Source organism: Schistocerca americana, chromosome 2, assembly GCF_021461395.2.
Source record: "Schistocerca americana isolate TAMUIC-IGC-003095 chromosome 2, iqSchAmer2.1, whole genome shotgun sequence".
In the NCBI taxonomy this organism is placed as follows: Eukaryota; Metazoa; Arthropoda; class Insecta; order Orthoptera; family Acrididae; genus Schistocerca; species Schistocerca americana.
In genome coordinates, this window is record NC_060120.1 from 414,147,357 (window position 1) to 414,163,157 (window position 15,801).

Sequence of the window (15,801 nt, forward strand, 5' to 3'; positions counted from 1 at the left end):
CTTCTCCTTACCACAATTTACCGAAGTTGGTTTAAAAAAAACTATCTGGCTGTGTTTTCGTCTGACCAATCAGGGTCTCAATGTTAACCTTAAGCTTCGCCTACAAAAATTCTGTCTATCCAATGAGAAACGTTATACTTTTCGTGGTGGGGCAATGTTTTTAAAGTTTGCAACGTAACAGAGACGCGAAAAAGTTTCACGCTAAAACTTGCAGCTGGTGTAGTCCTTTAGTGTTATCGTAAGATCTATATTGTTCTTCTGGAGAGCTCTATCTTTTAACATGGGCTGGGAGGTGGTCCTAACGTAACAGAGACGCGAAAAAGTCTCACGCTAAAACTTGCGGGTGGTGTAGCCCTTTTTGTGTTATCGTAAGATCTATACTGTTCTTCTGGAGGGCTCTAGCTTTTAACATTGTTTGTGGGGGTGGTCCTGACGTAACAGAGACGCGAAAAAATCTCACGCTAAAACTTGCAGGTGGTGTGGTCCTAGCGGTTAGCTGGCGACGTGGGTGTCCGTCTGTCCCTTATCGTAGGGCCTTCCAGCTTAACACGGTTCTGCTCTGGGCTTCTGTTCTCGTTTCTCCTGTCGGAACTGTGTCTGTCTCACGGTGGGAAGGTATGACTTGCATTTAGGCATTCATGTGTTAGTCTGTGGTATTCCATTTGCTCACTCGTTACTCATATTACTTTGGTTAATTTAATGTCACGATTTATTCGGAGCTATGTGACATCATACTGGATTTGCTTATCATGTCAGGGTTTTCATGGAAGGTGTTGGATTTTTCTGACACCTTACATGTGTGAAACTGGAATAGAAGTCGTGACGAACTTCCAGAAAGACTGTATGAATATTCTGAAAAGCAATACACGAGTCAGGCTGTTTTATGTGCGGTATCAATGTTACATAGCTGGTAGAGCACTCAGTGAAGATGATAGAAGTCTTACATGTAGAGAACTTGTTTGCACAGCATTCGCCGATATAGTGTAACTGAGGCAGAAAAAGGGGAACCAGCCCGCATTCGCCGAGGCAGATGGAAAACCACCTAAAAACCATCCACAGACTGGCCGGTTCACTGGAGCTCGACACAAATCCGCTGGGCGGATTCGTGCCGCGGACCAGGCGCTCCTTTCCACCCGGAAAGCCGTGCGTTAGACTGCACAGCCAAACCGGACGGGCAACGGTGTCGTTCTTCATGAAACCATCCTTGGGTGCGAGTACAATTTTGTTTAGGAGTAGCGCAGAGGCCTTTAGTTGTTGCGAAAGAAGAGAGTTCATGCGAAGTCCCATTATTCTTGGACGCTGACCATCGACACTTCTCCCCAATATTCGTTCACAGACAAGGTAATCATAGACACTCCTGCCTCCTGTTTCCACCAGTCGCCTTTGGAATACCTTTTCCTTATTTTCTGAACTGAATTCTCTGTCATATTATCCCGTTGCAGGCCATCAAAAGGGATTGATTAAAAATCGCTTGTACAACTTATAAGCTGCAGCTGTTTTAGGAAATATTCACGCAAAGTGAGGAACACAATTCATGTTCTGAAATACACCCCCAGACTGTGAATGTGACGCAATGATAACACCATCTGACTCTTCATTACAAATGAAAGCGCAAAGAGAGTTGGGAAAGTTAATAGAAGTAATACAATTGAATACTGAAAATGTGGAAGAACGGTAAGGCACATACAATATACACTCCTGGAAATTGAAATAAGAACACCGTGAATTCATTGTCCCAGGAAGGGGAAACTTTATTGACACATTCCTGGGGTCAGATACATGACATGATCACACTGACAGAACCACAGGCACATAGACACAGGCAACAGAGCATGCACTATGTCGGCACTAGTACAGTGTATATCCACCTTTCGCAGCAATGCAGGCTGCTATTCTCCCATGGAGACGATCGTAGAGATGCTGGATGTAGTCCTGTGGAACGGCTTGCCATGCCATTTCCACCTGGCGCCTCAGTTGGACCAGCATTCGTGCTGGACGTGCAGACCGCGTGAGACGACGCTTCATCCAGTCCCAAACATGCTCAATGGAGGACAGATCCGGAGATCTCGCTGGCCAGGGTAGTTGACTTACACCTTCTAGAGCACGTTGGGTGGCACGGAATACATGCGGACGTGCATTGTCCTGTTGGAACAGCAAGTTCCCTTGCCGGTCTAGGAATGGTAGAACGATGGGTTCGATGACGGTTTGGATGTACCGTGCACTATTCAGTGTCCCCTCGACGATCACCAGTGGTGTACGGCCAGTGTAGGAGATCGCTCCCCACACCATGATGCCGGGTGTTGGCCCTGTGTGCCTCGGTCGTATGCAGTCCTGATTGTGGCGCTCACCTGCACGGCGCCAAACACGCATACGACCATCATTGGCACCAAAGCAGAAGCGACTCTCATCGCTGAAGACGACACGTCTCCATTCGTCCCTCCATTCACGCCTGTCGCGACACCACTGGAGGCGGGCTGCACGATGTTGGGGCGTGAGCAGAAGACGGCCTAACGGTGTGCGGGACCGTAGCCCAGCTTCATGGAGACAGTTACGAATGGTCCTCGCCGATACCCCAGGAGCAACAGTGTCCCTAATTTGCTGGGAAGTGGCGGTGCGGTCCCCTACGGCACTGCGTAGGATCCTACGGTCTTGGCGTGCATCCGTGCGTCGCTGCGGTCCGGTCCCAGGTCGACGGGCACGTGCATCTTCCGCCGACCACTGGCGACAACATCGATGTACTGTGGAGACCTCACGCCTCACGTGTTGAGCAATTCGGCGGTACGTCCACCCGGCCTCCCGCATGCCCACTATACGCCCTCGCTCAAAGTCCGTCAACTGCACATACGGTTCACGTCCACGCTGTCGCGGCATGCTACCAGTGTTAAAGACTGCGATGGAGCTCCGTATGCCACGGCAAACTGGCTGACACTGACGGCGGCGGTGCACAAATGCTGCGCAGCTAGCGCCATTCGACGGCCAACACCGCGGTTCCTGGTGTGTCCGCTGTGCCGTGCGTGTGATCATTGCTTGTACAGCCCTCTCGCAGTGTCCGGAGCAAGTATGGTGGGTCTGACACACCGGTGTCAATGTGTTCTTTTTTCCATTTCCAGGAGTGTACTTTCAGTGTATATTAAATCGTACCTTATTTGTACAATGATATATGGTTTTGTATTGTGTTACCTGCATAGCCTAATAATTTCAAAACATTATTTTTGTACGGTGAACATAATGATTTGCAATCTCGTAATTTCAGACGCAGGATTGTCATCAACATGAATCATCGCCATTATAATTGGTTTGTTGAAAATCTTTTACAAATTCATGTCCAATGGGCACAATGATCGAAAGCAACACATTGTGTAAGAAACACGCCATCCCATGAAAATAAGTAAGAATTCCAACACAGGCACAAATACACATGAAGGAAATTCTAGGGGGAAGGTGTGAGTTAATGTATTCGTGAATTCTAAATGTATCAGAGAATCAGTGTAGTTTACTATGCATATAGTATCGTCGCAGTAAACATCGATTAGGCATATCTATCATCCCTCCTGCCCGACATCGATTAGGCATATCTATCACCCCTTCCGCCCGACATCTCAGAAGCTTTTAAAAATAACATTACAGAGCTGAGCTGTGGTGGCTCAGATCAAAATAATCGATCTCTTCGTAGCAACGATCTATGTGTAACGTGACCCGCGGTCTTGGTCTCTGACCACAGCAGGGCAGTGCGGCCAAGCCTATGGGAGATATATGGGAATCTTCCGCTACAAGGAAGTTCTGATAGTATGGTTAGACTCAGTAACGCATGCGTAGCCATTGGCTGTTGGTAGTGGGACACTGCATGGATGTGCAGTCTTGAGAAGTAATTTTGTTTCGGTCGTTGTTACTGGTGACGATTTGCGTTTGAAAACATTGAACACGGTGTCCCCTGATACCTAGTTGGCTCCTGGTCGGACACCGATTATAGCCACACGCCGACTGCGATTACAGTTAATTAATCTGCTTCATCTCTGTGAGCTGTTGGTATTGGTCGTGCGACGAGGGCCTCCCGTCGGGTAGACCGTTCGCCGGGTGCAAGTCTTTCGATTTGACGCCACTTCGGCGACTTGTGCGTCGATGGGGACGAAATGATGATGATTAGGACAATACAACAACCAGTCCCTAAGCGGAGAGAATCTCGGACCCAGCCGGGAATCGAACCCGGGCCCTTGGGATTGACATTCTGTCGCGCTGACCACTCAGCTACCGGCAGCGGACGTTGGTATTGATGTTTAATCCAAAACAAACTCAAGCTACGCTTATGTACGCTCAGTTTTGTTTTCTGGTTATGATCTGTTGTCGGTTGAAGTACTTTTTTCAAATTTCACTCTAGACTTCACTGACTGTACTAATTGCAGTGATTCATCTAAGGTTATCACTAATTGTTCCCAACTGCTATGTCACGGAGAACCTAACTGCATATTTATGTGGTGTGGTCTGCTGTGAAGAACGGTTCTCACTATTGTTTATAAGTATCACTCTGCTATTTCCTGCACTGTGTGTTGCCGGTTCGAACGGCGGCGGACGAATCTATCTGTATCCGTTCTCTCGAGAATGGTTCCGCTACAATTATTTTCAATTGAAAAGATACACCAGTCGGAGAATTTCCATGTTGTAAAATATATATTTTACATTTGTCAGATGTTGCTTTATTAGCTGCAATCTTCATCTTAAAAGGAGGGAAACATCTTTTTAACCTTCACGTTATCTTACTCTTTAGATTCAGCTGCATAATTTTTTGCCTTTTTAATTCAGTTACAGGAAGTTGATGGATTTTTCATTTATGGTTTATCGTGCTAACAGATCACATCTGGTGTCAATAAAAGTAAACTAATTATCATTCTATTTTTTTTAATTTTGCAGAAGGCGTATAATTCATCTGTTGCATTAATTGGTTGTTGTCACACGTCAGACTTCATTGCAACACGTCTCTCTGTTAAAATAAATATGAGAATTTTTATTTGTTCCCTAGGCCAGCAGACGTTACCACTTCCGATCTCTTGTTTACCTTACCCAAAAGTTAATTAATTGGGTACAAAATCATCTGAAAACATCTTGGCGAGTAGTAAAGGCTGCTTGCATGTTATTTAACTCTACAGGTGCCTAACAAACATACGGATTCAAATCACCATCTGTTCTGAAACAACTGAAAATGCGAATAAAAATCAAGTATTTGGCATGCCGAATCCACAAGTAAAAGACAATGAAAAAAAAAACAGCTGTACCTAACTTGAGTGGTACTACGCATCCCAATTGTACGGAAGCAGCTGCAACGCTGGGCGCTTGCTGCTGTCTCAGCATTACTCTGAAACTAGACGGTCGCATGCATCCATATCAACACAAAATAAATATCTGAATGATTGCTTGCAACAGGGTATTAGCAAGGAAGAGGGACGAGAATGCCTTCGTGCATCAGTGCTGATTGGAAGGCAAACGAATTCTGCCACCTGTCGTTTTCATTGGTCATTTCCTGCCGAAAGTTTGTGGCTTTGCAATAGGATATACCAGCACTTCCCTGTTCCTAGCAAAGGCGTCCTCTCGCTGTCAGAGGCAGCTTGTTACTGTCTATCTGCGATTAACAAATGACTTACGCCAACCATGGCGCAGATGCGCAATGCATGAAAGAATCTCATTCTGACACGCCCGCCTTTCTGACTGCTCGATAACACATAAAATGGACCCAGACGACAATACAAGACACTTCACTAGCTCCGAGTTTGTTTACTGAGGGAAATTATTTTTCAGGTGAAGGAAGTCGCAAAGTTCTATTTTTATTTATTTTTTATTTTTTGTAAAGAAACCCTGTGTAGATGCATGGGACTCACACGATATCGAGTGGCGCTGTCAACCATTTGGACGTCGATGGGGACAGGAATATGGCAGCAACCGCTCTTGCCACTACAAATATTGACGATTTGAAACCGCATTTACTACCTGTCATTGAAGTAACTCCATACTGCTTCTGATGAGACTGGATGTCCCTACCCCACCCCACTCTCCATTTTACACATTTTGTGACAGTACCGGGAAATAAACCCGAGGTTCTCCCTACGACTTTCGTGCTAACTCTCCAGGACTCACAGCTGTTCGGATTCTGGTTACAGCCGCAAGCAGTTAGAAACAAACATGAATATTCAGCACACTGAATTATTCACTAGTAGCGGAAGACTTCAACGTACTGAAGAGTAACTGTGAGTATGCTAATCTCCAAGCGGTATTTTTGATTGCATCGTGAAATTAAGACTTTGTTTTTGAAGCGAAGAAGGTCCATATGAAGGAACAGGGCTCATAAAAGATACATAGATATAATATAACTATGTACCTTAAGATTTCCGCCCCCATATGCAGCCAATGAGCGTGTCTGACTGCACTCGGAGATCAGTAATAGCTATAACTGTTAATATATTTTGTCCACTGTGAGACAAGACAATCAGTTCCTTCATTGAAAAAGATTTGCAGTTGCCTACGGAACCAAGACTGAACCCACGTGTATACCTCTTCATCCAAGGAAAATCGACGGATGTGTATGTCTTTACTCAGGGTTCAAAAACGTGGAAATCGCATGTACAGAGATCAGGGCTCAGTAGAGAGTGTGTAAGGCCATCCCAGCGAAACTTCTGCAGCGTACTCGAAACAACCTTGGGCAACATGTGGAGACCTGAAGAAAGACAGTCGTGGCTGTCCATTTGCTTCGAAGAGCTGCACGCCTGGGTACAGTCGTGTTTCTGTAGGCAACCAAAAACATTTTTCCATGAAGGTGTTAACCGTCTTGTCTCACAGTGAGAGAAACATATTAATAGGTATGGCGTTTACTTTTGAAATAATAAAGTTACTTTTTTCGTCTGTCTCGTTTTTATTTGACTGGCGCACTTGTTGTGACATGTAGGAGGAGAGTGTGGATTACATTAAAGAGATCAGTTTTGATCCACTTTTATTCCGTAGATCCACACTAAGGAGAACATGCCATACAGCAAGGATACACAATATATATTAACAAAATAAAAGAGGTGCTAATGTACCTTACACAAAGCCCAAGTGAAATGGTCCTCATGGATATTGGATAAGTCAAACAATCACTCAACATATTTCTGTCTAAAAGATAATAAACTTGTCACAAAACATGTCAACGTATAATACTCAGAGGTGCATATGTCAAATGTTAGGCTATTTTAATCATATATTATCAGAGAGAAAATCAGTTTACAACTCTTATTTACATTAACCGCATTACTGCACAGGAGATGTACAGAGGTCAGAATGCTATCCAATGTTTAATTTTTTATGTTAATAATATAAACGCATCAGTCGGTTCTGCTGAGATATTCGTCAATGGAGTAAGAGGACTAGGCCTCCAGTAAATCCTTTGGGCTCCTCTCAAACTGAACTTTATTTTTAGTTAAGTTATTGAAAATGTGTTTTTCTAAATAACTGACTTCTTTCTGGGCCAAAGTAAGTGGTTTTATATATTTGTCGAAGGTATTCTTCTTCCTAGTAGTGATTTCATGAGCTAAGCAGCTGACCTGAAAAAGAGACACACTGTTTACTCTTTGACATTATCACAAATATACTGAAACACCACGACCACAAATAATAATAAGAAATGTGTAGTTCGTGTACGCCACCAGGTAGGAAACTACTTTTCTAAGTACAGCAATAAACCATACCCGGAAAGGAACTGCTCCTTTAATTAACTGTCGTAGATACGACGCAATGGTCACCTTTTACATTGCATTCAAAAGGGTTTCCACCCAAATGAGTGAAAACATGACTAATTCCAAAATTATTCGCTATAAGTAGAATCCGCAAGCCTTAAAAACACGCAAATATGCGATTTAACTATTAACATTGAGGTAGTGTTCTCAGTGCCTCTCCATTTCGATCATGATCACGTCCTTGGTAACTAAAATATTACAGAGACTCCTAGCAGATAAGAACTCTGTGCCAGACACGGACTCAAACTTGTGACTCTTGCTTTTCGCTGGCACGTGCTCTACAGTGCACACTCCACAGCAGAGTGAAACAAATACAAGCAGGAAATAAAGTGAAACTTCCTGGCAGATTAAAACTGTGTGCCCGACCGAGACTCGAACTCGGGACCTTTGCCTTTCGCGGGCAAGTGCTCTACCAACTGAGCTATCGAAGCACGACCCACGCCCGGTACTCACAGTACCGGGCGTGGGTCGTGCTTCGGTAGCTCAGTTGGTAGAGCACTTGCCCGCGAAAGGCAAAGGTCCCGGGTTCGAGTCTCGGTCGGGTACACAGTTTTAATCTGCCAGGAAGTTTCATATCAGCGCACACTCCGCTGCAGAGTGAAAATCTCATTCTGGAAACATCCCCCAGGCTGTGGCTAAGCCATGTCTCCGCAATATCCTTTCTTTCAGGAGTGCTAGTTCTGCAAGGTTCGCAGGAGAGCTTCTGTAAAGTTTGGAAGGTAGGAGACGAGGTACTGGCAGAAGTAAAGCTGTGAGTACCGGGCCTGGGTCGTGCTTCGGTAGCTCAGTTGGTAGAGCACTTGCCCGCGAAAGGCAAAGGTCCCGGGTTCGAGTCTCGGTCGGGTACACAGTTTTAATCTGCCAGGAAGTTTCATATCAGCGCACACTCCGCTGCAGAGTGAAAATCTCATTCTGGAAACATCCCCCAGGCTGTGGCTAAGCCATGTCTCCGCAATATCCTTTTTTTCAGGAGTGCTAGTTCTGCAAGGTTCGCAGGAGAGCTTCTGTAAAGTTTGGAAGGTAGGAGACGAGGTACTGGCAGAAGTAAAGCTGTGAGTACCGGGCCTGGGTCGTGCTTCGGTAGCTCAGTTGGTAGAGCACTTGCCCGCGAAAGGCAAAGGTCCCGAGTTCGAGTCTCGGTCGGGCACACAGTTTTAATCTGCCAGGAAGTTTCATATCAGCGCACACTCCGCTGCAGAGTGAAAATCTCATTCAGGAAATAAAGTGTTAATTATTGCTTGTATTCACTCATTCGGTGTTCTATCAGTACAGCTGGCTCGTTATAAGCAGAACAACATTAAACGACGAAGATGATTGCACTGCCGCTGGTTTTGTCGTGAATACTATTCAAAAGCAGGGTAAAACCAAAATTAAGTGAATATGAGAAAACCCTCATCCCACCAATTAAAGGTCTAAGCTACCACTCCTTTTGAAACTACACACTAGTGTACACACAAGATTACAGACACACTGTTTGCTTTGAAATACAGTGAACGTGACGTATTAACAAAGAGATCTGGCTTTTGATTAGCAATTGGAAATTGCAGTCTTATACAAAGCGCTGTGAAAAATGGGAAGTTACTCGGAAGAAACACGACTGAATTGAGCACGAACTGCAAACCATTTACAATACGGCCTCAAGGTATTGGAAATCGCACCTTATACGTCCTATTTGTTCAAATGCAAATGGATTTCCTCCGTTTATTACTTACAGTGACTAATAACCTGAAAATATTGAGCTTATATTGTGAAGACGATGAATTGCAGCTGCGCTGTCTCAATGGCAGGATAGCCTGGAGAACTGTATCAGCGTAATCTTCCTCGAATTGCAGAAAATCCCTGGCAAAATAAGTACTGGAGTGTCATGCATTCGACTGTAACCCTCCTGGGTAAGTTTAAGAAACGCCCTTCCCTATGAAAACGCGTCGAAGACGAAAGATTCAAATATGGAGGCAAAATGCACGTGGCCGAAATGATAGTTCCCGAAAAAAGGTGAAAGACGGTAATTCACGGACTCGAAATGTGTCAGAAAACCAATATAATTTACAAGTAGGTTAAACATTAGATTTCGTCTTGGTGGCTGTGAACGAACATCGAATCGAAGTGCCTAATATGCCTCTCGAACATCATATCTCCGAGTTACGCAAGAAATAATATTATAACGCGCTTGCAAACATAAACGCGAGTGAAAGAGGCTGGAAGTCGCAAGAACTTACAGATGCCTAGCATATGGACTGCTTCCGATCATAAAGTGTTCTGAGGCCATTAAAAAATAAGAACAAAGATCTGGTATTCCACATCTACAATTCTCATGTAAAACACAACTTGAGAAATACACGATTTTTACCTAACTCGAATGCCATTATAGACCTCAGTCATATGAATGGAACTGAAGTTCTGGCGGCTGCAGTCTCCCCACCACATCATAGGCTGCCTGTTGAATGCGTCCAAAGACAAATGTGGGAAATTCTGCTTTATTTAGCGTGCTGGCCAGGATGGAAGTGACGGCTCGTTGCCGTCTGCGATCAGCAAGTGACACGTTTAGCGTCGTACAGTTCTGCGACGCATGAAAAGCGCTCGTTATGACATTACGTAGGACGGGCGTCCGCCTTGAAAATAATTATCGAGTCCCTTTTCTATTCCATTTGTGCCAGGAGCAGGACCAAAATGAATATATGTCGCTGTGCGCTGGCTTATCTGTTGATCAAAATGTGCGACACAAGATGGATGTAGCAGAATTGCGCAACAGTTTTCCTCGGAACTGTAGTTTTTAATTTACCAGAAGCCTTTCAGCACAACAACATTGCCTTCTTTTTTCCAAAAAAGCTCATTTAAATTCTGAACATCTCTTTTGACAGTTACCGTAAAAAGAAAGCGTTTGATGGCATTGCTAAATTCAGACTCTATATCCCGAAACACATACAATCAATACAATGCTTGAAAATGTATATAGAAATATGCTAAAAAAGTAGAACTATCTTGGAGAGAAATGCAGTACCTTAATAGAACAATATCCACCAGATAAAGTTATTGAAATAAACTGCTGGAAACTAAAAAACAATCATGGTCCGAGACTCGAACTCGGGACCTTTACTACTCTCGAGCAAGAGCTCTGCCAACTGAGCTCCCCGAGCACGACTGACAACCCTCCTGGCAGCTTCACATCCGGAAGTCCCTTATCTTCTACCTTCCAGACCTCACAGAAGTTTTCCTGTGAAACTTGCGGGACTAGCATTCTATATCCAACACACGCTTTTAATCTGCCAATGAGTTTCATTAAATGTGTTATTTGGGGTACACGTCTTAACTCGACAGGCTGGAAAGTAGCGCAACGTCTGACAAACCCAGTAATATACACTCCTGGAAATGGAAAAAAGAACACATTGACACCGGTGTGTCAGACCCACCATACTTGCTCCGGACACTGCGAGAGAGCTGTACAAGCAATGATCACACGCACGGCACAGCGGACACACCAGGAACCGCGGTGTTGGCCGTCGAATGGCGCTAGCTGCGCAGCATTTGTGCACCGCCGCCGTCAGTGTCAGCCAGTTTGCCGTGGCATACAGAGCTCCATCGCAGTCTTTAACACTGGTAGCATGCCGCGACAGCGTGGACGTGAACCGTATGTGCAGTTGACGGACTTTGAGCGAGGGCGTATAGTGGGCATGCGGGAGGCCGGGTGGACGTACCGCCGAATTGCTCAACACGTGGGGCGTGAGGTCTCCACAGTACATCGATGTTGTCGCCAGTGGTCGGCGGAAGGTGCACGTGCCCGTCGACCTGGGACCGGACCGCAGCGACGCACGGATGCACACCAAGACCGTAGGATCCTACGCAGTGCCGTAGGGAACCGCACCGCCACTTCACAGCAAATTAGGGACACTGTTGCTTCTGGGGTATCGGCGAGGACCATTCGCAACCGTCTCCATGAAGCTGGGCTACGATCCCGCACACCATTAGGCCGTCTTCCGCTCACGCCCCAACATCGTGCAGCCCGCCTCCAATGGTGTCGCGACAGGCGTGAATGGAGGGACGAATGGAGACGTGTCGTCTTCAGCGATGAGAGTCGCTTCTGCCTTGGTGCCAATGATGGTCGTATGCGTGTTTGGCGCCGTGCAGGTGAGCGCCACAATCAGGACTGCATACGACCGAGGCACACAGGGCCAACACCCGGCATCATGGTGTGGGGAGCGATCTCCTACACTGGCCGTACACCACTGGTGATCGTCGAGGGGACACTGAATAGTGCACGGTACATCCAAACCGTCATCGAACCCATCGTTCTACCATTCCTAGACCGGCAAGGGAACTTGCTGTTCCAACAGGACAATGCACGTCCGCATGTATTCCGTGCCACCCAACGTGCTCTAGAAGGTGTAAGTCAACTACCCTGGCCAGCAAGATCTCCGGATCTGTCCCCCATTGAGCATGTTTGGGACTGGATGAAGCGTCGTCTCACGCGGTCTGCACGTCCAGCACGAACGCTGGTCCAACTGAGGCGCCAGGTGGAAATGGCATGGCAAGCCGTTCCACAGGACTACATCCAGCATCTCTACGATCGTCTCAATGGGAGAATAGCAGCCTGCATTGCTGCGAAAGGTGGATATACACTGTACTAGTGCCGACATTGTGCATGCTCTGTTGCCTGTGTCTATGTGCCTGTGGTTCTGTCAGTGTGATCATGTGATGAATCTGACCCCAGGAATGTGTCAATAAAGTTTCCCCTTCCTGGGACAATGAATTCACGGTGTTCTTATTTCAATTTCCAGGAGTGTAGTCTTAAGAGTAAATCGAGATAATATATATTTAATGCGATGTCTACCAAACACTCAGTATATTTTTAAATGAATAAAAACTCGCACAAATATGACAGAACCTTGAGTGTTGCCCAAAATGAATCTGTGGGGCACGGGATAACCCACACTCAGCGTTTATGGTTAATTCTTGTTCGGTAATACCAAATAGTGTACTTTTTAAACTATCAAATATTTGCTAGGAACTGAAAACAGATAAAATTTAACCGCCTACCAGATGAGATGAGGATTCTCCTGGAACATCAATAAACATGTATCCTAACTGTGGTTAATGGAGCGATACAGAGCTAATCTTGACATACAGCAAGAATACATAAAAAATTTGATTGCCTGTTAATTTTTTCATGTTAATATCAAGTATTAAGGCAAACCCACGTAAGGGAGTCTGTAGGGAGGAGCAAATTCACTTTCCGGCGGCAAGAACGTTCTTCGAATTGTATATACGACAGAACATATTTTCGTGTATTATTCTACGCTACCTGTAGTTTCGTGTGCAGATGTCACAATATATTGCCAATACCGATCATCTTTGCAGTATAAATACAAGTAAATCCATCTGCAGTGAGAACAAATTTCGCAGAGCCACATACATTGATAAATGAAATGAGACGTAGAGAAACTGTGACTGGTCCAGATGGGGGTATATGTGCAGATATTTCTACTGATGGCTGAGAACAGTTTACTGAATAATATTACATCAGTATTTACAAACTTCATTTGCTGATTAGTAATTATAGTCATTACGAGTAGTATGTTTTTCTAGGTTGATTATTAAGTCTGAGTGCGCATGGCACAAGCAAGCCATTAACGTTTTTCCTCTGAGCGGCTTGTCAGATACTGAAGTGCGGACGCGTGGGTGAAAAACGAAGAGTCTATACTGACAAGTGTAGTCCAGTTAATAGAGGAGTTCAAACCACCCAGAAAACACGAGGTAGTAAATTATATGACGTGCTTGCATGACATCTGTTGAGAAAAAAAAATGGCTGACGCACTGAAATGGATGCATATTAATGTACTAATATAAATACATGTCTGAGAAGGGAATTTCATCTATATTTATGTGTGTTCATGTTTTTGAGAATAGTGTCTAGTGATTTATTTTTCCGCCTCATTGCCTCATTATGTTACGTTTAAATTCATAGTCGTTACTACCGCCACAGAATGATCTCAATATACCATATTTCTGTTCCTCAGTATCTGAGTAAACTGGACGATGCCAAGTATGTTAGATTCTATTATACAAGACTGACTAAGTGGATTATTAGTATTAGAGAGTGTAAATTTAAAATAAATTTGGCAATTACTCACATCCCTGGCCTTTTCAACTGCTAGAGCAATCTCGTCCTTTATGTCTGCAATGCAGCATGACTAACAGCTGAGGACTGTTTAATACGGCCCCCATGGTGGCCAGGCTGCGTATTTAAGAGAGATCAGCGCTGCCCCTCGGCGCAGCTTCTCCGTTTGCCCTGATTGGTGACGGTGCGGCCGAAGCTCCTGCGCTACCACTGGGTGTCTCGATTAAATTTTAACATTTAATACGAGCCCAGAGATAGGAGTGCGGCCCCAGGCGCCAGGCGACTATTTGCTCAAATATGTATTAAAGCTCGGACCTCCCATGCATTAATTCACGTACCTTGTAGGCCGCCAGATGCACCCAGCCCAAGCAGCGCTCCAGTCGGTTACACCTTCAAGAGTTTAAACACCGGCAATTATTCTACCCTTTTTTTGCGACAGACGACATTCTTCTGCCTTCCTGTATCAGGGACGAGGAATGTTTTGAATCCAAGTGGGAGAGCAGTTGATAAATGACACTTTCCTCTCATGAAACAAACACCGCGGTAAAAATTTAGCCTTCTTCAGTTTACTTTGCTCAGTTGTAAGAGGCTGACCGAATAAGTTAAGCCACCGGAGTAGTAGCATTACACCGTGATTGAACATTATTATATAATTTCGATGGTTATATTTAGAAAATTGTATAAATTATCTCTCGGAAATAGAATTATACCACTCCCAATGAACTTCTTGAGCTAAACGCTGCCAAACAGATACTCCACTATTTCCGTGCCAAGGGACATGTGGGCTAAAATGTCATCCTTATGCGAGCTTTTATTCAGTACATCGGGCATGGGTGCGTGTGTTGTTCTTAGCATAAGTTAGTTTAAGTAGTTTGTAAGTCTAGAGACCGATAACTTCACCAGTTTGGTCCCATAGGAATTCACACACATTTGAACGTGTTTTTATGCAGTACACAGAACTACGAAGGGCGTTTAATAATTAATGCAACACATTTTTTCTGAAAGCAAGTTGGTTTTATTCAGGATTCCTGCGCACCATTTGTTCCCCACTCCTTTGGTTACAAAACCGTATTTTTCAACATAATCTCCGTTTAATGTGACGGCCTCACGTACGTTACCGGCAGCGTCTGTATTCCCCCATGGTACCACTCTGAAGGTCGACGTCGGAATCAAAGCCTCGTTGCATCAGTGAGCGGCCACGTGCTGCGTCCCGCAGAGGGAAAACGGATGGGAGTCTGGGCTAAAGGTGGAGGAGGAAGAACAATCAAATGAAGTTTTGTAGGCTCCTCTCTGGTGTGCAGCACTATCAACATAGACGTCCAGTTGAGAAGTGAGGTGTTCGATGGTGATTCGTCGATCAACTCGAATGAGAGTGTCCCAACGTTCCAACATTGTAAAAGTCAGCTGTGTGTGGCCAGCCGGCACGCACAGGTTTGCGCGACCTTGTTACGATGATGGCAGACGCCTCGCTCGACGACTCACCTTGCATTGTTCACTGCAAGGTCTCCGTAGACATTCTGCAAGTGCCTATGACTATCTGTAACGCCCTGGTTTTCTGCCAAAAGTAACTGATCGACAGCTCTCTGCTTGTAATGCCCCACCGTTACAGACGCCATGCTGAAGGCTACATATCGCACCGCCACTGAATCGGGAATATTCCGCGATGTGCCACAACAAATTCGGCAATTTTTGACTGAAACTGACCGAGATAGAGAAATCTGTTGGTTTACTTATTGAACGCCCGTCGTAACTAACCCCACGAGTAAAAAATTGTGTGAATATATCATAGCAGTTGAGTGCGTCTAGCGTTCCTGGACCTCGCAGCACGGTATGATTGATCGATGTGCACGTACAGCTTATTCCGATATTTCGGAGTTTAAGAATGGTCGAACCACTGGCATGAGAGACACGGAAGCATCGCACGGGACAATCACA

At 45.1% G+C, this 15,801-nt stretch overlaps 1 non-coding gene across 1 annotated transcript; it reads right to left on the bottom strand.

The window, feature by feature from the left end:
* Positions 1–8,111: 8,111 nt before the first annotated feature.
* Positions 8,112–8,186, bottom strand: Trnas-cga. Its single transcript has one exon. It is a non-coding gene; the product is annotated as a tRNA-Ser (tRNA).
* Positions 8,187–15,801: the final 7,615 nt, after the last annotated feature.